The following is a 22,321-nucleotide window of genomic DNA, read 5'->3' as shown; positions in this document are numbered from 1 at the left end:
TGGGAAGACAGACAAATAACGGAATGTGAACGGACCGGGCCAGAACCAAGAGAGCTACGCAGTACAAAGGGTTAAGCAAAGAATGGTCAGGGTCAAATACCAGGAGAGTAGAGAAGTACCAGAGGAGTCCACAAAGAGTAGTCAGGTGGGAGCGAGGTCACAATACCAGGAGGGATGCGCAGTACAGGAGGAGCAGGCAAAGGATCATCAGGGAACAGGATCAGGTGAGTAATCAGTAGTCCAACAAATAGCCAGGAACCTAGAATTAACAGGCAACCTGTGGTCAGCAGGCTGCCTGTATTTATAGTGGGGTCTGAGGGTCATGTGACGTGGCCAGAGTCACATGACCGACAGATAGACAAGTCGAGCACCGAGTGATCAGCTCAGCTCTCAAGGAAGACCTAGGAGCAGGGAGCCTCCCAGCTAGCAAAGCCGCCCTGGATCATCGCTCCCGAAGCTAAGCAGCAGGTCTGTGGCTGATGGGAGACCGAGTGTGCCTTTGGCGCCACGTGACAGGAATACAAGAACATCTGTCATAAGATCAAAAAACATCTCCCTGTTCTGAGTTTTGACAAGGATTGGTCCAAGTTCATAAAGGGCAGTATTAAATGTGTTGCATGACGTGCGCAAACACTGGAAAATCTACTCAGCCCCAGCCTTTATGTTTAACATACCGGGTTGCAACCATCCTGACTTTCTAACAAAGGCAGTTTTAAATGCAGACATACTAGATGCATTTGTAGTGGGCATATGGAGAGAAGCAGTACTTTTACATCTACTGTGAATCGGAGACAATTTGTAATCAAGACTTATTTGAATTGCAATACCAAACACGCTATTTAATTAATGACATGTCAGATCTGCTTACTCCAATAAGTGGGTTGCACAACAAATGCACTAAAAACTAGGATGTAGAAAACATATATCCGATATACCACATTTCAAAACAAGGAACGTCTCCGCTGTCAGCCTGCATTTTGCCTTAGAACAAGGAGGCGACTCTTCAGCACTGAGGGTAGTTGGCATTAAAAGGGTTACAGCTCCCTTACCGGGCGGGGACCATTGCAGACAATTTCTCAACAGAGAGAGTTTCTGGATGTTCCAGTTGAATACCCCGATTCCAGCAGGCTTAAACAAGAGACAAGATTTAATCCTACAGTATAATTAAGTGTCTTCTAGTTTATGTTGCAATATACTAGCCATTGTTGTTTTTTGTTATACTTTGATTTTAGTAACATATGCACAAGCTGTTTTAACACTATGTCTGTTTTAAATCCTACTAAACAGTTAAATGCCCATATGATACCTCAATTCTCCATGCATTGGCGGGGGGAGGGGAATATGGGTAACTGTTCAGTTTGCTTGTTTTTATGTCATGATTAAGGACTGAAATACAAAGGTCTGAAACACATTGACTATACCCTTGCCTATGAGGATTGGGAGTTTTTACCACAAATAAAAGTGTCTCCTGTTGTTCAAGAGCCAGATTTGTCTTCTATTTTATTGGTTTGCTGCTACGGCCGTGTCCAGGCTGGTTGCCGTGCTTACCACACGTGCAGCAGGTGAGAGCTGCTCAACCTTCTCATTTACTCCCTGTGCACTTGGTTGGGTGATGTCCCTGTGTGCAGTACCTATATCACTGGAAAAGTGATCTTTTAAGCAAATGTTCCTAAAAAGTCTTTGTCCATCTAACTCCAGCTGACCTGATGGACAATATGAGAGTCCCTTCTCAAGTAAGGACATCTCTGCCGGTCCCAAGTGTAAAAATATATATTAATTACCAGTGACTCTACCAGGGATCTAGTAGTGATGTTTGAACTGCCATGTGACGTAGCGCTGAGTCCTCCCCTTTGTCCTCTTCTCCCTCGTGTGCGTCTGGGTTCTTCTGGTCCAGCTTTAAGTGAGTATCACTGTTTGATCTGAATAAGGATAAATCTCTGGAGAGAGAGCGTCATTTGGACTGGCCTGGCCAAGTGGTAGTAGGGTCTGGCCACTTGTAGACATGGTTCAACCTGTAGTCCTCAGTGTCACGGAGGAATTTATTCCTTTTTGTAGCCTCCACTTTCTTGCGATGTTATAGGAGAGTAGAGTTGATATTTTCTATCAGTTGATCGTAGTCTTCTGTGGAGAGGATGGCTTTCAGTTGTTCTTCGATTACATTGATTTCGGTCTTCGTCTGGATGATGGTGTCTTGTAAATAGGAGAGAGTTAATGCCATTAGATCAAAAGAGCATTTATTTAGAATCTGCTCAAATTTTTTGCAGAATTCCATATTATCCTTAAAAAGGTTGGTCATACGGCCATACATACAGTAAGCGCACACCTCACTGTGCTACTGTACACCGCCCTGAGCGCTCGCACCTCTACCTCTCCTTCTCCAACAGCAGCAGGTAATTTAGTTTCCAAGATACCAGCACATTTTTGTACTCTATGTATAATTATGTGTGTAATGTCTCACTACTTCATCTGAAGAAGCACTATGTAAGAGGGTTTATCTTCCTACCCCCTGTGTATCATTACCTATTTCACTATATGACAGGCAACACTACCTGTAGCACTACTCATTATAATAATTACCATGTAATGTATATTGGATTACATTTGATTGGGAACATTTTATCTTCCTTATCACTGTTATATGATTCTTCCTGGATTCCACTCTTGGACCCGGCTTGACTTTAATTTTTGGACCCAAATCATCTGGAACCATCTATTATGTTGAATTTTGCCACCTATTATGTATGCATACCACCACTGCCCTGGTATATTCTTTTTTTTTTTTTTTTTTTTTTTTTTGCTGTAGTTTGAAAAAGGCTGTGTGTGGCCAAAATGTCACATTATGTACAGCCACATTTACCAATAAAATAATTTCTGCAACCACATCGTGGGAGTTTTTTCAATTTTACCCTCTCCACTCTGTCAGGGGCTCTACTTGTATAAGCGTTTAATAGAACTGGTTCTGAAGACATCTATATGGAATCAGCTGACGACAGTGTAAAAGGAGTGTGTTTCTTCTTGGCGCTAACATCGACCTGTGAGGCTCAGTTTATACTTGAGTTATTTGGTCAGTTTTGGCCCTGTGACTTCCCAAATAAGTGAAGTGTGCAGTGATTCTAAGAGTGACGCCTGTAATCTGCATGTCATATGGCTCACAGTATTATTTCACTACCACAGCAGACTCTCTATGCATGTTAGGCATCATGCACATGACTATGCTGTTTTTTTGCGGTCCGCAAACCGCGGATCCGCAAAAAACGGAAGCCGCCCGTGTTGTCTTCCTTCAATTTGCCTTGTAAAAATTGTTAGGCGTGCATAATCAGATTTCCTCCTATTAGACTGAAGGGACCTCTTGACTTTTATCTCTTAGAATATTACATCTCTGAAGATCTAAATGTTGACCACACCCCCATGCACTTGAAAGTGGCCATATTATGCAGTTATTGCAACCTTATTCATGTTTATACAGTGTTTATGGATTTTTGCTCCTCTTATCTTTTGTTCAATTTTCACTTCAGACACACAAAAAAGTTTTAGTGTTTTTTTCCACTTGAGGGTTAAACTTTTCTAATGGTTCTTTGGTGTCATTGTTATTACATCATTGTTCATTCACCCACAGTTCATACTTTTTCAAACACTGAAATGGAACCAGAGTTGACTTTAATAACATTACTGCTGCTCTTTTGTTGTGTCTGAGACACATTTACCTTTTGTCCTTTGAAGACCCTTTCTAAACTATAGTGTGAGAGCTGTTTCCTTAGGAAACAAAATCAAATAAAACTGTTAGACAATAAAATACCATTTTAACATTTTCCGCATGACATGATAATTAGAACTGACTTTTTTTGTCAATAGGGTAGATTCAAACACAGCATTTTAATGCATTTTGGGCATTTTTTTTTAGGTATTTTTATTATTTTATTTTCAAAAACACTGTGGTTGATTTTTTTCTTTAAAGTCTATCTCAATAGGCTAAAATGTCTATATTCAAAACTTCTTTGCACTTTTTAAGCATTTTTTGAAACAGTCATGTCATTAAAAAAATTACTGCTAAATGCCATTAAACCACTTGAAATGCCTGACAAATGTTTTAACACTGAAAGAACTGTGAATGAAGGGCCCTTTAAATAGTTTTTTAATTAGTACAAATAAGGTCTACAAAATAGTGGAAGGTCTTAAACATAGGGGGTTACACGGTGATTGTGTTTGCAACCAAAGATCTTTGTGTAACAGCGCAGCCATGGAAGGTTGCAACTCGTAAGTCACCCCGATCACAACCCCAGAATCATAAAAAACAACACTGCTATTTATTTGTTATCGTGGGAGTGCATGGCCTCTGCAATTTAAGGCTACTTTCACACTTGCGTTCAGAGCGGATCCGTCTGAGACGGATCCGCTCATATAATGCGGACGGTGGCTCCAGTCTAAGTGTGAAAGTAGCCTCAGACGGATCCGTCCAGACTTTCAATGTAAAGTCAATGGGGGACGGATCCGTTTGAAGATTGAGCCATAGTGTGTCATCATCAAACTGATCCGTCCCCATTGACTTACATTGTAAGTCTGGACGGATCCGCACGCCTCCACACTGCCAGGCGGACATCCAAACGCTGCAAGCAGCGTTCAGGTGTCCGCCTGCTGAGCGGAGCGGAGGCTGAACGCTGCCAGACTGATGCATTCTGAGCGGATCCGCTTCCACTCAGAATGCATTAGTGCTGGACGGATGCATTTGGGGCCGCTTGTGAGCCCCTTCAAACGGAGCTCACAAGCGGACACCCGAACGCTAGTGTGAAAGTAGCCTAACAATGACCCCCTTCATTTTAATGACAACGCTACACAAAGATCTTTGGTTGTGCAACACTTGTTGCACCATGTAAAAGTAGTCTAAATGAGGAAAGACTTAGGCCTCTTTCACACGGGCGTCAGTTTTTTTGCCCGGATAAGAGGCGGGTGCGTTCTGGGAAAATGCGCGATTTTTCCGTGCGAGTGCAAAACATTGTCATGCGTTGCACTCGAGTGAGAAAAATTGCGCATGTTTGGTACCCAAACCCGAACTTCTTCACAGAAGTTCGGGCTTGGGATTGATGTTCTGAAGATGGGGACCCGATCATTATTATTTTCCCTTATAACATGGTTATAAGGGAAAATAATAGCATTCTGAATACAGAATGCATAGTAAAACAGCGCTAGAGGGGTTAAAAAAATAAATAAAATAATTTAACTTACCTTAGTCCACTTGATCGCGAAGCCGGCATCTCCTTGTGTCTCCTCTGCTGAACAGGACCTGGGGTGAGCTGCTGCATTAAATAGAGGTTAAGGACCTTTGATGACGTCACTCGGGTCATCACATGGTACGTCACATGATCTTTTACCATGGTGATTCACCATGGCAAAAGACCATGTGATGACCGGAGTGACGTCATCAAAGGTCCTTAACCTCTATTTAATGCAGCAGCTCACCCCAGGTCCTGTTCAGCAGAGCAGACACAAGGAGATGCCGGCTTCGCGATCAAGTGGACTAAGGTGAGTTAAATTTTTTTCTAAAATTTTTTAACCCCTCTAGTGCCGTTTTACTATGCATTCTGTATTCAGAATGCTATTATTTTCCCTTATAACCATGTTATAAGGGAAAATAATAATGATCGGGTCTCCATCCCGATCGTCTCCTAGCAACCGTGCGTGAAAATCGCACTGCATCCGTACTTGCTTGCGGATGCTATGCGATTTTCACGCTTCCCATTCACTTCTATGGGGCCTGCATCACGTGAAAATCGGACAATATAGAGCATGCTGCGATTTTCACTCAACGCACAAGTGATGCGTGAAAATCACCGCTCATGTGCACAAGCCCCATAGAAATGAATGGGTCAGGATTCAGTGCGGGTGCAATACGTTCACCGCACGCATCGCACCTGCACGGAAAACTCGCCCGTGTGAAAGGGGCCTTAAGGGCTTGTTTATTAAGATCAGGGTTTTCGTTGCCATTATGAAGTCTGTCTGTGCTGCTGGAGGAAGTTATGTGGAGGAGCAGGACTTTGCATTACTTTTGTGCTTCCTCCAGCAGGCTGTGTTTCAGACTTAAAGTGGCGTGAGCAGGGAAAAGTTACCGATTTTTCTGCAAAATGGCTTGTGACAAAATGTAAGATTGATATACACCACAAAAGTGGCATATATCAATTCATAAATGAGCCCCTTAATTTGTTTAGGATAAGAATAGAATAAAAAAAGGGAACAATTATTAAAATCTGTAAATCTGTAAAATATTTAACCCGTAGGCAACCTCCACCATACATGTACAGTAGAAATCACTACTTTAAAGATGGTGCCCACTCACGCATTACACTGGTGCCTTAGCTGATGGGTTTCTGCTGTTTCAAACAGAAGAGACCTTTGGCAGATATATGCAATCAGCCAGACGTCTGATCGCATACATTTAACTCCTCAGATGCCGTGATGAAATGTGACCATGACATCTGAGCTGTCCAGAAGGGGGAGCCGTGCACTCCCGCACCAGTAAAAGTAGCTATTTAGCCTTCACAGAAGTTTTTAAAAATGTTAAAAAAGTTCAACTCACCCCATTTCCCCAAAATAAAAATACATAACCAATTTAAAAAAATGCACCTTATGCGCATTGTTGCATGCAAAAACGCCTATAGTATTAAAATATAACAATATTTATCCCATACAACAAATGGCATAAAAAAAAAAAAATGACCAATATGCCATTTTTTGGTCAGTTCATTTCTGCCCCAAAAATTAACAAAAAGTGATAAAAAAAAGTTAAACACACTTCAAAATGGTATCACTTAAATGTACAGATCGCCACACAGTTTTTTTTTTTCTAATTCCACCCCATTTGGATTTTTTCCATCTCCCACTACATCATATGCAATATTTAATAGAGACATTAGAAAGTACAACTTGTCCCGCAAAAATAAGCCCTCATAAGCCTATGTGAATTGAAAAATAAAAAAAGTTATACTTCTGGGAATACGGGGAGTGAAAAAAAAAAAATAATGAAAATTGCAAGGTCCTCAAAGGGTTGACTAAGGTTTAGGAGTGGAGTGTTTTTATTAAGAAACTAAAGACAATAAAGAATAAAGGGCAAAGTCTTATTCATTGTGGGGAAGATGAGAATTTTTTTTTTTTCTTTTTGACACAAATTAGTAAATGCTTGCAATAAACTTCCAGGAGATTTGGTTGGAAAATTGATGGTAAATTATTTTAAACATGAATGGGATAAAACAACGAGTCATGTGACTCGTTAGTGTTACAAGGTCTTAGATGTAAATGGGGATCAGGTGTGTTAAATTTTGCGTTTTCGCTCTCATACTTGTCAATGAACGTTCAACCTGGATCCTCTCTGAGGATCTGAAAAAAAAAAAATTGTAGCTACATAGTAACATAGTAACATAGTACATAAGGCCGAAAAACTACATTTGTCCATCCAGTTCGGCCTGTCATCCTGCAAGTTGATCCAGAGGAAGGCAAAAAAAAACCTAAAACTGTGAGGTAGAAGCCAATTTTCCCCACTTTAGGGGAATAAAAAAATTCCTTCCCGACCCTAATCAGGCAATCAGAATAACTCCCTGGATCAACGACCCCTCTCTAGTTGCTATAGCCTGTAATATTATTACGCTCCAGAAATACATCCAGGCCCCTCTTGAATTCCTTTATTGTACTCACCATCACCACCTCCTCAGGCAGAGAGTTCCATAGTCTCACTGCTCTTACCGTAAAGAATCCTTTTCTATGTTTGTGTACAAACCTTCTTTCCTCCAGACGCAGAGGATGTCCCCTCGTCACAGTCACAGTCCTGGGGATAAATAGCTGATGGGATAGAGCTCTGTACTGACCCCTGATATATTTATACATATTAATTAGATCTCCCCTCAGTCGTATTTTTTCTAAAGTGAATAGCCCTAATTTTAATAATCTTTCAGGGTACTGTCCAGGGGTACTGTAGCCTAGGCCAGTGATGGCTAACCTTCGGCACTCCAGCTATGAAACTATGACTCCCACCATGATCCATTCATTTCTATTGAGTTTACATCTTGGGAGTCATAGTTTTACAACAGCTGGAGTGCCAGATGTTAGCCATCACAGGCCTAGGCTGCAAGAAGATTGCCTACACCCTGAAACTGAGCTGCAGCACAGTTGCCAAAACCATACAGCGGTTTAGCAAGCCAGATTCCACTCAGAACAGGCCTTTCCATGGTCGACCAAAGAAGTTGAGTGCACATGCTCAGCGGCATATCCAGAGGTTGTCTTTTCAAAATAGACATAAGTGCTGCCAGCATTGCTGCAGAGGTTAAAGGGGTGGGGGATCAGCCGGTCAGTGCTCAGACCATACGCCGCACACTGCATTAAATGTGTCTGCATGAAAGAAGCCTCTTCTAAAGATAATGCACGAGACAGTCTGCAGTTTGCTCAAGACAAGCAGACTAAGGACATGGATTACTGGAACCATGTCCTGTAGTCTGATGAGACCAAGATAAACTTAGTTGGTTTAGATGGTGTCAAGCGTGTGTGGCGGCAACCAAGTGAGGAATGCAAAGACAAGTGTGTCTTGCCTACAGTCAAGCATGGTGGTGAGAGTGTCATGGTTGGGGACTGTATGAGTGATGCCGGCTGTGGGAAGCTACAGTTCATTGGGGCAACCATGAATGTCAAAATGTACTGTGACATACTGAAGCAGAGCATGATCCCTTCCCTTCGGAAACTGGACTGCAGGGCAGTATTCCAACATGATAACTGCCCCAAACACACCTCTAAGACGACCACTGCCTTGCTAAAGAAACTGAGGCTAAAGGTGCTGGACTGGCCAAGCATGTCTCCAGACCTAAACCCTATTGAGTATGTGTTGGGCATTCTCAAACAGAAGGTGGAGGAGTGCAAGGTCTCTAACACCCACCAGCTCTGTGATATCCTCATGGAGGAGTTGAAAAGGATCCCAGTGGCAACCGTTGAAGCTCTAGTGAATCCATGCCTAAGAGAGTTAAGGCAGTGCTGGAACATAATGGTGGCCCCACAAACTATTGACCTTTTGGGCACAATTTGGCCATTTTCACTTGGTGTACTCACTTTTGTTGCCAGTGGTTTAGATATTAATGGCTGTCTGTTGAGTTATTTTGAGGGCACATCAAATTTACAATATTTTACAATCTGTACACTACCTACTTTACATTGTATCACAGTATCACATCTTTAGTGTTGATCCATGAAAATATATAATAAAATAGTATACTGTATGCTACCAGCTCCGCTTTTTAGCGAGGATGAGCTTAATGAGGACAGTCCGCAGCTACAGGTAGTGTTGAGCGAATCAAAGTTAACAAAAAGTGGAATTCGATCAGAATTTTAGGAAAATGTTGATTTGTTATGAAGCTAAATTTACTGGTGCTTCAAGGTAACAAATCTGATCTTTTCCTAAAACGTGTTACAAAGTTAGGCCTCATGCACACGGCCGTTGTGTGGCCCAATCCTGCACAGTTGCCACCATTTCTGCTTCAGCTGCGCATAGGGAGAGACGTGGAAGGGCTGTTACATTAGGGAAAGTTTTGATGACAATTTGTTAAAAAAAAAGAAAACTAAATTGCAAGAGTGAAATGGACAGTGCAGGCACAATCATCTGAAGCTGTACAGATACAGTGCAGATTGAATCAATTGCGGTGTAGGGCACAGAGCAATCTAACTGTACGGTGTCCACATTGATTAAAAGAAAAACAATTCTTTTAGTCACTGATTCACAAATTGGGGTGACACAACTGTCTCATTCTACTGTTTGTGGCTTGTCAACATTGATTAATAGATAAACAATTCTATTAGTTGCTGATTCAAAAATTCCCTGATTCACAAATAAACCCCTTAGTGATCACCCATACACCTTTTTATAGCGGTCACCAAGGGGCCATAAGCTGGGCCACCGCCTTTTCACAGAGGCCCGGTCTAAGTGCTGTACAGGTCCCCATGCAGCACACAGCAAGGGTTCACATGAGAGCTGCGCTCCTGCTCTAACAGCCAGAACCGGCAGGAGTGCCGATCCTGGGCTATTTAACCCCTTACATAAGGCCCACCGCATGTAAGAAGCAACAGACGGAGACGACTCCCCACATATGCGATCACAGGGTGCTGATGTGTGTAAAGTCAGCCTGGAACTTGGTGTAGGCCCCAAGCCTACCTTGAGCGTTTTCCAGCAGGAAACACTAATATTAAAATGAAACTATAGGGATAGTGCATTGAATTTTAGAAGCAATGAAAAGATTGTCTGTTATAGTCCCCTTGTGGGACTATTAAATGCTTAAAAAAAAGAGTAAAAAAATAAATAAAAAATTCATCAAATAAAAATATTCCAATAAAAATTAGTTCTTTCCATTGAAAATAGGATTTTTAATAAAAAAAAATTGCAAAAATAAATTCTCCACATGTTTCGTACTGCCGTGTCCGTAACCACCCACACTACACAAACTTCATTTAAATCACCTATGGAAATCAAGCCCTCACACAACCCCATAGAAAGAAAAATTAAAAAGTTATGTGTCTTGTGATGCAGTGATGCAAAAAGAATTTATTCGTTTTAAATAAAGTGGTTTATTTCACAAAAGTAGTAAAACACACAAAAAAAAACTACGGGGGTCATTTATTTTCCTGAAATATGCCTATATTAGCCATATTTAATCCACAGAGTGCTGCACAATGATTCTTTGCGCCACAATCTGTGACTTTTCCCCACTCACAGGTCAAAAAAATTGGGCGTGGGTGAAGGGGACCCACATATACAATATGGTCTAAATGTAAGCCAGCTAGGAAACTGGCGTACATTTAGACTGGTGCTGGATGCGCCAAAGTTATGTAGAGGCCTGTGCCTCTTCATAACTTTCCATGCCAATGGGAGAAAAACAGTGCAGCACCAACAGTACTGCACCATGTGAACAGTTGTCTAACACAACATGTCCATAGCTATCAGGAGCTACAGGTCAATGACCACTATATGCATACTTCTGCGATTAAAACCACCTGTGCCAAATGGGAGGAGTGCTGATACCAGCAAAAATGAAAAAGATAGTCAAATAACATGCCAGGGGGAGAAAAACAGAACTGGATCATACATCCACAATGATATGCTTTGATCTAATCTAAATAGTGGTCATTGACCTGTAGCTCCTGATAGCTATGGACATGTTGTGAGACAACTGTTCACATGGTGCAGTACTGCCTGGTGGCCTTTGTTTATGTGCACTGGTGGGTTGGTGGGACCCATTTTCAGACAGCAGGGTTGCTGTTTGACTCCTGGGTCCCGCCGCCTACTAGGGCAGTGCCGCTTTGTCACTGCATTGAGCTGTGCCTTTTTGTCAGAGTAGGTCCCACTCAAAGAGGTGACCTTTGTGTGGTGAGTGGGCTTATGCCTTTTGATCAAAATATACACTAATGCCTCTTGTACAGCATGCAGTATGGGGGGCTGTACACTTCAACATGGCGCTGAGTAGCGAGTTTGAGTAGATCAAAGCATAGCATTGTGGATGTGCGATCTAGTTCTGTTTTTCTCCTCCTGGCACCTCTTCATAACTTTGGCGGATCCACCGCCAGATATTGGGGTTATTAAGACCGGTGTCTAAAATGTTGGTCTTAATAACTTACCCCCTATATGTATTTGGTATTGCTGTAATCATACTGGCACAGAGAATAAATATATTATGTTATTTATGCTGAAAAATGGTGATGGATTATGTGATGAGCACAGTGACGTCACCACAGGTCCTTTTCCTCGCAGATGAAGACAGAAGAGAAGCCGGGCTGCGAGAACAAGTGGATTAAGGTGAGTTAAATTATATATTTTTTTTTTAACCCCTCCAGCCCTATTTTACTAAGCATTCTGTATTAAGAATGCTATTATTTTCCCTTATAACCATGTTATAAGGGAAAATAATAATGATCGGGTCCCCATCCCAATCATTGTGAAAATCACCGCTCATCTGCACAGCCCTATAGAAATGAATGGGTCCGGATTCAGTGCGGGTGCAATGAGTTCACCTCACGCATTGCACCCTGTTGGAAATCTTGCGTGAAAGAGGCCTTAGTGCTAAATGCCACTTGTCCTTGGAAGATGTTGGACACAGACCGTATGCAGTCAAATAACTCCTTGTATTTATGTTAAAACCAGATGGGCCGAATTTGCTGGATGTATCAAACATGCAAGTTGAATAATTACCATAAGGGAGGAGTCTCGTTGGGTATCAAAATGAATCACACAAATCCCTCCGCCAACTCGACCCAAATTCATCTTGGCTAATACGCTCTTTTAGCGAAAAATTTGTCTGCATTGCTATAGCAATCATTTATGGCCAGAACTACAATGCTATTACCAGACAAATGCTCCACCATCTGGTCCCAAATTCATAATTCCTAGCTAACGTGTTCTATTATTGAAAATTTTACTCTGCTTCACTCTGACTAGAGATGAGCAAAGTTGTAAAAAAAATTATTATGATGCTTTGCCAAATTATTCCCAACAATTTGATTGAATTTAATTAATTTGCCACAAAGTGTGTCATTAATCAGCTAATTCCCGACGTGCAGGGACAGTGTGTCTCAGTGTACATCACTGTGCATCACAGAAACATTCATAGCTAGTCCATTGTGGTAGTAAAACATTTAGGCCCCTTTCACACAAGCAAGTTTTCCGCCCGGGTGCAATGAGTGACGAGAATGCATCCTGACCCATTTATTTCAGAGGGTCTGTGTACATGAACATTTTTTTCACGCATCAGTTCTGCATTGCGTGAAAAATGCAGCATGTTCTATATTCTGCGTTTTTTCATGCAGCCCCTGCCCCAAGCAAGTGCGGATGCAATGCATTTTTCACTGATGATTGCTAAGAGATGTTGTTTGTAAACCTTCTGTTTTTTACCACGCGCGTCATAAAACTCATCAAAACGCATTGCACCCGCACTGAAAAAACTGAACGCAATTGCAGACACAATTGACTGAATTTGCTCGCAAAATGGTGCGAGTTTCCCTGAATGCACCCTGAACGCATCCAGACCTAATCCATCACGTTCGTGTGAAAGGGGCCTTACAGTGCATCAGTTTGACAGATAGGTGACAGGTGTCACTCTTAGTTCACACTTCACTTATGTGGTCAGTTACAGGCCAAATAACTGAAGTATGAACTAAGCCTTACAGTTCAATGTTAGTGTCAGGCATAATGTACTTAAAAGTGCAGATTCTACTATAGAGTGAAAGAGCAGTCGCCTTTTACACACCTGACTGATGATTCCACATAGATTGTTAGTTAACCTGTTTTGTTACATGCTGATACAAGTAGTTGGCCCATAACAGAGAGGAGAGGGTGTCAGGAATAAGTTTGTCTTGACGTCACTGTCTATTTTTCCCCCTTCTTCTGGTCTCTTTAAGCATTGAATGAAAAGAGGGGGAGGGCATCAATTAAAGAAGAATTTTTGAAATTTAATTCCCTGTCACCTATGAAAAGCAGGGGTTTGTATACGGCAAAATTGGTAAAATGTCACCTTGTAACATTTTTAAAAATTTATGTCACTATCACCTATGCAGTGCAGCGGTTTAATCACGGCAAAAATTGTCAAATGTCACCCAAGAATGTAACCGACAAATTTGTGAAATGTTTATACCTGTCTACTACGTATAGCAGGGGTATATCACAGCCAAAAATTGGTGAATTTCACCCGAGAATGTAACAGACAAATTAGTGAAATTTGTTTACCTGTCTACTAGGCACAGCAGGGGTATATTACAGCAAAAAAAAAAATGAATTTCACCCAAAAATGTAACAGACAAATTAGTGAAATTTGTTTACCTGTCTACTAAGCACAGCAGGGGTATATTACAGCCAAAAATTTGTGAATTTCACCCAAAAATGTAACAGACAAATTTGTGAAATGTTTTTACCTGTCTACTAGGTACAGCCGGGGTATATCACACCCAAAACGTGGTGAATTTCACCTAAATATGTAACAGACAAATTAGTGAAATGTTACCTGTCTACTCGGTAGAGCAGAGGTACATCACACCCAAAAATTGGCAAATTTATCCCGAATATGTAACAGACAAATTAGTGAAATTTTACCTGTCTACTCGGTAGAGCAGGGGTATATCACACCAAAAAAAATGGTGAATTTCACCAGAAAATGAAACAGACAAATTAGTGAAATGAGGTGGAGGTCCATATGGAGTAAGAGTTTGAGGAGGCGGTGGACGTAGTGCTATAGGTGGAAGTAGGCGGTGGAGGAGGATTAGGGTACACTCCAAAAGAGTGTGAAATATACAAAATACACAATGAGCAATTGCGCAGTAGTATAAAAATGGCTGGTTAAAGCCGGCATACATGTCTATTCTGCACAAGGTATGGACAAGTCCTGTGGGATCCATGCCTGGTTTATTTTAATGAATGTGAGCTTGTCCACATTGGCTGTGGACAAGAGGCTGCGCTTGTCTGTGATAATGCCCCCTGTCATGCTAAACACACTTTCAGACAATACACTGGCTGCAGGCAAGGCCAGCACCTCCAAGGCGTAAAGCACAGGCCATGTGCCCAATTTGGAGACCCAGAAGTTGAAGGGGACAGACCCGTCATTTAGTACATGTAGGCGTGTGCACACATACTGCTCCACCATGTTGGTGAAATGCTGCCTCCTGCTAAGACGTTCCATATCAGCTGGTGGTGCTGGTTGTTGTGGAGTGCTGACAAAGCTTTTCCACATTTCGGCCATGCTAACCCTGCCTTCTGAGGTGCTGGTGGTGCCCCAGGTGCGTTGGCGACCTCTTCCTCCTCCTCTGGCTTCGCCTTGAGCTTCCACTGTGCCCCCGCGCAGGTGGGAATGCCACCAGCAGCACATCTACCATCGTGTGCTTGTACTCGCACATCTTATGATCACACTCCAGTGAAGAAATTAAGGACAGTACATTGTCGTTGTAACGGGAATCCAGCAGCGTAGCTACCCAGCAATCAGCACAAGTTAGAATGTGGGCAACTTGGCGGTCATTGCGGAGACACTGCAGCATGTAATTGCTCATGTGTGCCAGGCTGCCCAGAGGCAACGAAAATCTGTCCTCTGTGGGAGTAGTATCGTTTGTGTCCTCTGTATCCCCCCAGCCATGCACCAGTGATGGCTATGAGCAGGTCTGGGTGCCACCCTGCTGTGAACAAGGTTCCTCCTCCTGCATCTCCTCCATCTCCTCCCCCTCATCGTCCACCTCATTATCCTCCAGAACTGTGCCCTGGCTGGACTATTGTGTACCTGGCATTTGTGGGTGCAGGAACCCACCCTCGGAGCCACTTGTGAATGACTGGCCGGAAACCCTATGAAATGATCCCTCTTCTTCCTCCTCCTCCTGTGCCACATCCTCTTCCATCATCGCCAGCAGCGTTTTTTCAAGAAGTCGGTAGAGGATGAGGAAGAGGAGTAGGAGGAGGAAGCAACAGGAGGCAAACTGAAGCGCCCTACAATCCTCGGTGGTGGAAGGACATGAGCCAAACTGCTATCCGCCTCAGGCCCAGCCACCACTGCATTTACCCAGTGTGCTGTTATGGAGATATAACATCCCTGACCGTGCTTAATGGTCCACATATCCGTAGTTCGGTGCGCCTTGCAACAGATGGTGTTGCGCAGTGCACACCTGATTTTGTCCCCCACTTGGTTGTGTAGGGAGGGGATGGCATGCCTGGAAAAGTCAGCTGGGCACGACATACTGTGGGACAGCCACCGCTATAAGGCTTTTAAAACTCTCTGTCTCCAGCAGATGAAATGACAGCATTTCAAAGGACAGTAATTTTGAAATTATCGCATTCAGGGCCAGGGATCACTGGTGGGTAGGGGGTACTTCCTCTTCCGCTCAAGTGTTTGGGAGATGGAACGCTGAACACTTTTGTGGGACATTGTGGAGATGCTTGGTGACCCAGGTGGTGGTGTTGCTGGCAGATCCTCTGTTTGCGGGATGGCAGGTGCCGCTGTCACTCCAGAGGTAAATGAAGGAAACAGGAGGAGCCAGAGACCTTTCTTGGTTTTTGAGGTGTCTACTCCACTGCAGCTTATGCTTTGCACTTAGATGCCTGGTCATGCAGGTTGTGCTCAGGTTGAGAACGTTTATGCCTTGCTTCAGGCTCTGATTGCACAGCGTGCAAACCACTTGTGTCTTGTCGTCAGCACATTGTCTGAAGAACTGCCACGCCAAGGAACTCCTTGGAGCTGGCTTTGGTGTACTCGGTCCCTTGCTGCGGTGGGCAGTAGCAGGTATACTGTCTAGAGGACGGCCGCCCTGGTTTTGCACCCTGCTCCCTCTTCTGCTGTGCTGGTGGCTCTGTGTGACCACCCCCTCTTTCTCCGAACTACATAGGTCACTCTTATGACCTTGATTCCATGTGGGGTTGAGGATCTCATCATCCTCCACATCATCTTCCACCCAGTCTTCACCCCTGCCCTCCTTTTCGGTCTGAACACTTTCGAATGCCACAGCAGTTGGCACCTGTGTTTCGTCATCATCCGAGATGTGCTGCGGTGGTCATCCCATGTACTCATCTTAAAACATAAGTGGTTGGGCATCGATGCAACAAAAAGCTGAATGGGATGCTGCATGACTTAGGGCTCAGACTGCTTGGCTGATTTGCAAGGGGGTGAGGTGAAAGACTGATGGACATCAGCTGCAGGTGCCAACTCTGATCTTTCAGCAGGAGACTGGGTGGGAGACAATGTGAAGGAACTGGAGGCATTGTCAGCAACCCAATCTACTATCGCCTGTATTTGTTCTGGCCTCACCATTCGTAGAGCCGCATTAGGCCTGACCAAATAACCACATCCTTTCCCTGCAACAGGGGCTCCACCAGCACCACCACGGCCTGGGCCACGTCCCTTATTTGACGTGCTCCTCATATTTCTCAAATTTAGGATCTTGCCAAAAATGGGTGTTTTTTAATAGCAGAATAGAACAACAGTATCTAAAGTTGGAATCTCACACTGACAGATGCAGACAAGGCCGAAAATTTAGTTTTTGGCCCAAAATGGGTGTTTTTTTTTCCATAACAGAATAGAACAGCAGTATCTAACGCATGTATCTCACACTGATAGGTGTAGCAAAGGCTGAAAATTTTGATTTTGGTCCAAAATGAGTGTTCTTTTAAACCCAGAATATTATTGCTGTATTTCAAGCTTGTTTTTATCAATCACAGATGCAGCAAAGGCTGCAATATTAAATACTTTGCCCATAAAGGGTGTTTTTTTTTTTTTTTTTTTTTTTTTAAATAACAGCAGAATATAACAGCAGTATATAATGCTTGAATTTCACACTGACAGGTGTAGACAAGGCCGCAAATTAAGTATTTTACCCAAAATGGGTGTTTTTTTTTTAATACCAGAATAGCACAGCACTATCTAAAGCGTGTATCTAACACTGACAGATGCAGACAAGGCCGCAAATTAAGTATTTTGCTCAAAATGGGTGTTTTGTTTAATAATACATTATGGCAGCAGTATACAACGCTTGAATTTCACACGTACAGATGCAGTAAGAGCTGTAAAATTGTGCATTTTGCCCAAAAAGGTTTTTTTTTAAAACCCAGAAAATAATTGCTGTATTTCTAGCTTAAATTGCACACTGACTAATGCTGCAAAGGCCACAGATGTAGGGTCTTGCCAAAAATGGGTGATTTTTTTTTAAACCAAGAATATAATTGCAGTAGTTCAAGCTTCTATTTGACTGTCACAAATGCACATATGCTGTGCTGTTGCACAGAACTTGCATAAAATTGCTGCCGCCCACCTAACTAACAGACAGATAAAAGTTATTTTTCTGGGTCACTGGACTCAGGGCAGGGTAAAAAGATTGTGCACTGCACCCACAAAACAAAATCCAGGTAGATCGCTGAGTTAACAAGCACTTCTGATTAAAGATTCTTTCCTATTCTCTCCCTCACAGCAGCAGCACCCTATCCCTACACTAATCAGAGCAGAGTGACGTGCAGCGCTACGTGACTCCAGCTTATATAGAGACTGGGTCACATGCTGCACTAGCCAATCGTAGCCATGCCATTAGTAGGCATGGCTGTGATGGCTTCTAAGGGTGCAGAGTTAAACTCCTGTTGATTGGCTGCTCTGAAGCCTTTCAAAAAGAGCCATAAAATAGCTGAACACCGAACCCAAACTTTTACTGAAATGTTCGGGTTTGGCGTCCAAAAATCCTAAAGTTCGGTGCGAACCCGAACTTTACAGTTCGGGTTCGCTCAACCCTACTGGTAAGGCCAAAAAAAAAAAAAAAAAAGAAAGTGGTTCCAAAACAGAGATGACACATCAAGGGAATATTTGCATGTCTTCTGTGTTTTGAACCCACTGTGATAGAGGCCTAATTCTCAATTTGCATGAAGTTTGGCTATTTGCCCCTGAAATCTGTTTTATTTAGATGGAAAAGACATCCAGCATGCATAACTTGTATGGCCTCTATCAAACAATCAGTATTTGGTCCGTTTTTTGCATCAGTATTTGATCAGTTTCAGTAAGGCAAAAACAGGAGTGGGTACAAAACAGAGCTAATACTTGGTGGAAATATTTGCATGTTTTCTGTGTTTTGGGCTCGCTCCTGCTCTTGGCTTCCAAATTATGATCAAATTCTGATGCAAAGTACTGACCATGTAATAGAGACCTTATAGATGCGCCAAAAATAGGATCCGTTGCGTTTTTCATTTTTCAGGAAGGGTGGCAGCAGCATGAGGAGTCAACATAATGGCCCAGTCACAGAATTGGGAGGGTGGTAAAAGCATGAGTAGTCAACATAGTGGCCCAGTCACAGAGTGGTGAGGGTGGCAACAGCATGAGGAGTCAACATGGTAGTCTAGTCACAGAGTGAGGAGGGTAGCCAAAGCCAAATTGACATATATATATATATATATATATATATACACACACTACGTGCAGAATTATTAGGCAAATTAGTATTTTGACCACATCATCCTCTTTATGCATGTTGTCTTACTCCAAGCTGTATAGGCTCGAAAGCCTACTACCAATTAAGCATATTAGGTGATGTGCATCTCTGTAATGAGAAGGGGTGTGGTCTAATGACATCAACACCCTATATCAGGTGTGCATAATTATTAGGCAACTTCCTTTCCTTTGGCAAAATGGGTCAAAAGAAGGACTTGACAGGCTCAGAAAAGTCAAAAATAGTGAGATATCTTGCAGAGGGATGCAGCACTCTTAAAATTGCAAAGCTTCTGAAGCGTGATCATCGAACAATCAAGCGTTTCATTCAAAATAGTCAACAGGGTCTCAAGAAGCGTGTGGAAAAACCAAGGCGCAAAATAACTTCCCATGAACTGAGAAAAGTCAAGCGTGCAGCTGCCAAGATGCCACTTGCCACCAGTTTGGCCATATTTCAGAGCTGCAACATCACTGGAGTGCCCAAAAGCACAAGGTGTGCAACACTCAGAGACATGGCCAAGGTAAGGCTACTTTCACACGAGCGTTCTGCTGTCCGCTCGTGAGCTCCGTTTGAAGGAGCTCACGAGCGGAGCAGAACGCTTCCGTCCAGCCCTGATGCAGTCTGAATGGAAGCGGATCCGCTCAGACTGCATCAGTCTGGCGGCGTTCAGCCTCCGCTCCGCTCGCCTCCGCACGGCCAGGCGGACACCTGAACGCTGCTTGCAGCGTTCGGGTGTCCGCCTGGCCGTGCGGAGGCGTGGTGATCCGTCCAGACTTACAATGTAAGTCAATGGGGACGGATCCGTTTGAAGATGCCACAATATGGCTCAATCTTCAAGCGGATCCGTCCCCCATTGACTTTACATTGAAAGTCTGGACGGATCCGTCTGAGGCTATTTTCACACTTAGCTTTTATATGCCAATATAATGCAGACGGATCCGTTCTGAACGGAGCCTCCGTCTGCATTATTATGATCGGATCCGTTCAGAACGGATCCGATCGAACGCTCGTGTGAAAGTAGCCTAAGAAAGGCTGAAAGACGACCACCACTGAACAAGACACACAAGCTGAAACGTCAAGACTGGGCCAAGAAATATCTCAAGACTGATTTTTCTAAGGTTTTATGGACTGATGAAATGAGAGTGAGTCTTGATGGGCCAGATGGCTGGATTGGTAAAGGGCAGAGAGCTCCAGTCTGACTCAGACGCCAGCAAGGTGGAGGTGGAGTACTGGTTTGGGCTGGTATCATCAAAGATGAGCTTGTGGGGCCTTTTTGGGTTGAGGATGGAGTCAAGCTCAACTCCCAGTCCTACTGCCAGTTTCTGGAAGACACCTTCTTCAAGCAGTGGTACAGGAAGAAGTCTGCAAGGTAAGAAAAACATGATTTTCATGCAGGACAATTCTCCATCACACGCGTCCAAGTACTCCACAGCGTGGCTGGCAAGAAAGGGTATAAAAGAAGAAAATCTAATGACATGGCCTCCTTGTTCACCTGATCTGAACCCCATTGAGAACCTGTGGTCCATCATCAAATGTGAGATTTACAAGGAGGAAAAACATTACACCTCTCTGAACAGTGTCTGGGAGGCTGTGGTTGCTGCTGCACGCAATGTTGATGGTGAACAGATCAAAACACTGACAGAATCCATGGATGGCAGGCTTTTGAGTGTCCTTGCAAAGAAAGGTGGCTATATTGGTCACGGATTTGTTTTTGTTTTGTTTTTGAATGTCAGAAATGTATATTTGTGAATGTTGAGATGTTATATTGGTTTCACTGGTAAAAATAAATAATTGAAATGGGTATATATTTGTTTTTTGTTAAGTTGCCTAATAATTATGTACAGTAATAGTCACCTGCACACACAGATATCCCCCTAAAATAGCTAAAACTAAAAACAAACTAAAAACTGCTTCTAAAAATATTCAGCTTTGATATTAATGAGTTTTTTGGGTTCATTGAGAACATGGTTGTTGTTCAATAATAAAATTAATCCTCAAAAATACAACTTGCCTAATAATTCTGCACTCCCTGTATATATATATATATATATATATATATATATACACACATATGCATATAAGTCAATTTGAGTTAGTACTAGGTTAGATTTTTGAACCCACACAAGTGCTGTCTGCGTCCGTGGGTCCTGCACCTGCTGAGCACCGGTCAGTACTGTCATAGAAACATAGAATGTGTCGGCAGATAAGAACCATTTGGCCCATCTAGTCTGCCCAATATACTAAATACTATGGATAGCCCCTGGCCCTATCTTATATGAAGGATGACCTTATGCCTATCCCATGCATGCTTAAACTCCTCCACTGTATTTGCAGCTACCACTTCTGCAGGAAGGCTATTCCATGCATCCACTACTCTCTCAGTAAAGTAATACTTCCTGATATTACTTTTAAACCTTTGCCCCTCTAATTTAAAACTATGTCCTCTTGTAGCAGTTTTTCTTCTTTTAAATATTCTCTCCTCTTTTACCTTGTTGATTCCCTTTATGTATTTAAAAGTTTCTATCATATCCCCTCTGTCTCGTCTTTCTTCCAAGCTATACATGTTAAGGTCCTTTAATCTTTCCTGGTAAGTTTTACTGACAGTGTCTGCTCAGGTTTCATTGCCTTTTTTTTCCAAATTTTTCTCTTATTCTTTCACTTATCTTTTTCTCTTTTTTTCTCTTTTCTTTCTTACTCTTTTTCTTTATCATACATTTTATTTCAAATTCATTACAAGCCCCCTCACGTGTTAAATCACTACATACACCCCCTGACACTTTTTATTTTACACACACCAATAAAAATAAAAATGTCCTGTCCATCCCAGAGAATGTACTCTGTTGAAGAGGCATACACCATCCTTGCCTCTGAAATGGAGTCTGCAAATGAGAGAGAAGAGGATGCCACATTCCTCTACTCCTCTACTCCATCATCATCGTCATCCGGTGATGAGGGACCCTCGGGGAGACGCCCCAGGAGAGATGAAGTAGCTCCCTCCCCCTAGTGATCCTCTATGGACCACACCGCCTGAGGATTATGAGCCTCAAATTCCAGAATTTGTGGGAAACTCTGGAATTTAGATTGACTGCACAGGCTTCACAGAAATAGATTTTTTTAAAATCTTTTTCTCTGACAAATTCATAAATTTGATGGTGACCCAAACAAATTTATACGCCCAGCAGTTTATAGCTCAAAACCCAACATTTTCATATTCTAGACCCCTAGGTTGGACCCCAGTAAATGTAGCCGACATTAAAAAAAATACAAAAAAAAACAATATTGGAGTTCAGATGTCTTGTACAACACTCCAATTTACAATATGGCCATGTCCCGCTCAAGATTTGAATTCATTTTGAAATTCCTACATTATAATGATAATGCACAA

The sequence above is a fragment of the Bufo gargarizans genome, chromosome 6, assembly GCF_014858855.1.
Source record: "Bufo gargarizans isolate SCDJY-AF-19 chromosome 6, ASM1485885v1, whole genome shotgun sequence".
NCBI lineage: Eukaryota > Metazoa > Chordata > Amphibia > Anura > Bufonidae > Bufo > Bufo gargarizans.
Note: the sequence above shows the minus strand (reverse complement) of the source record.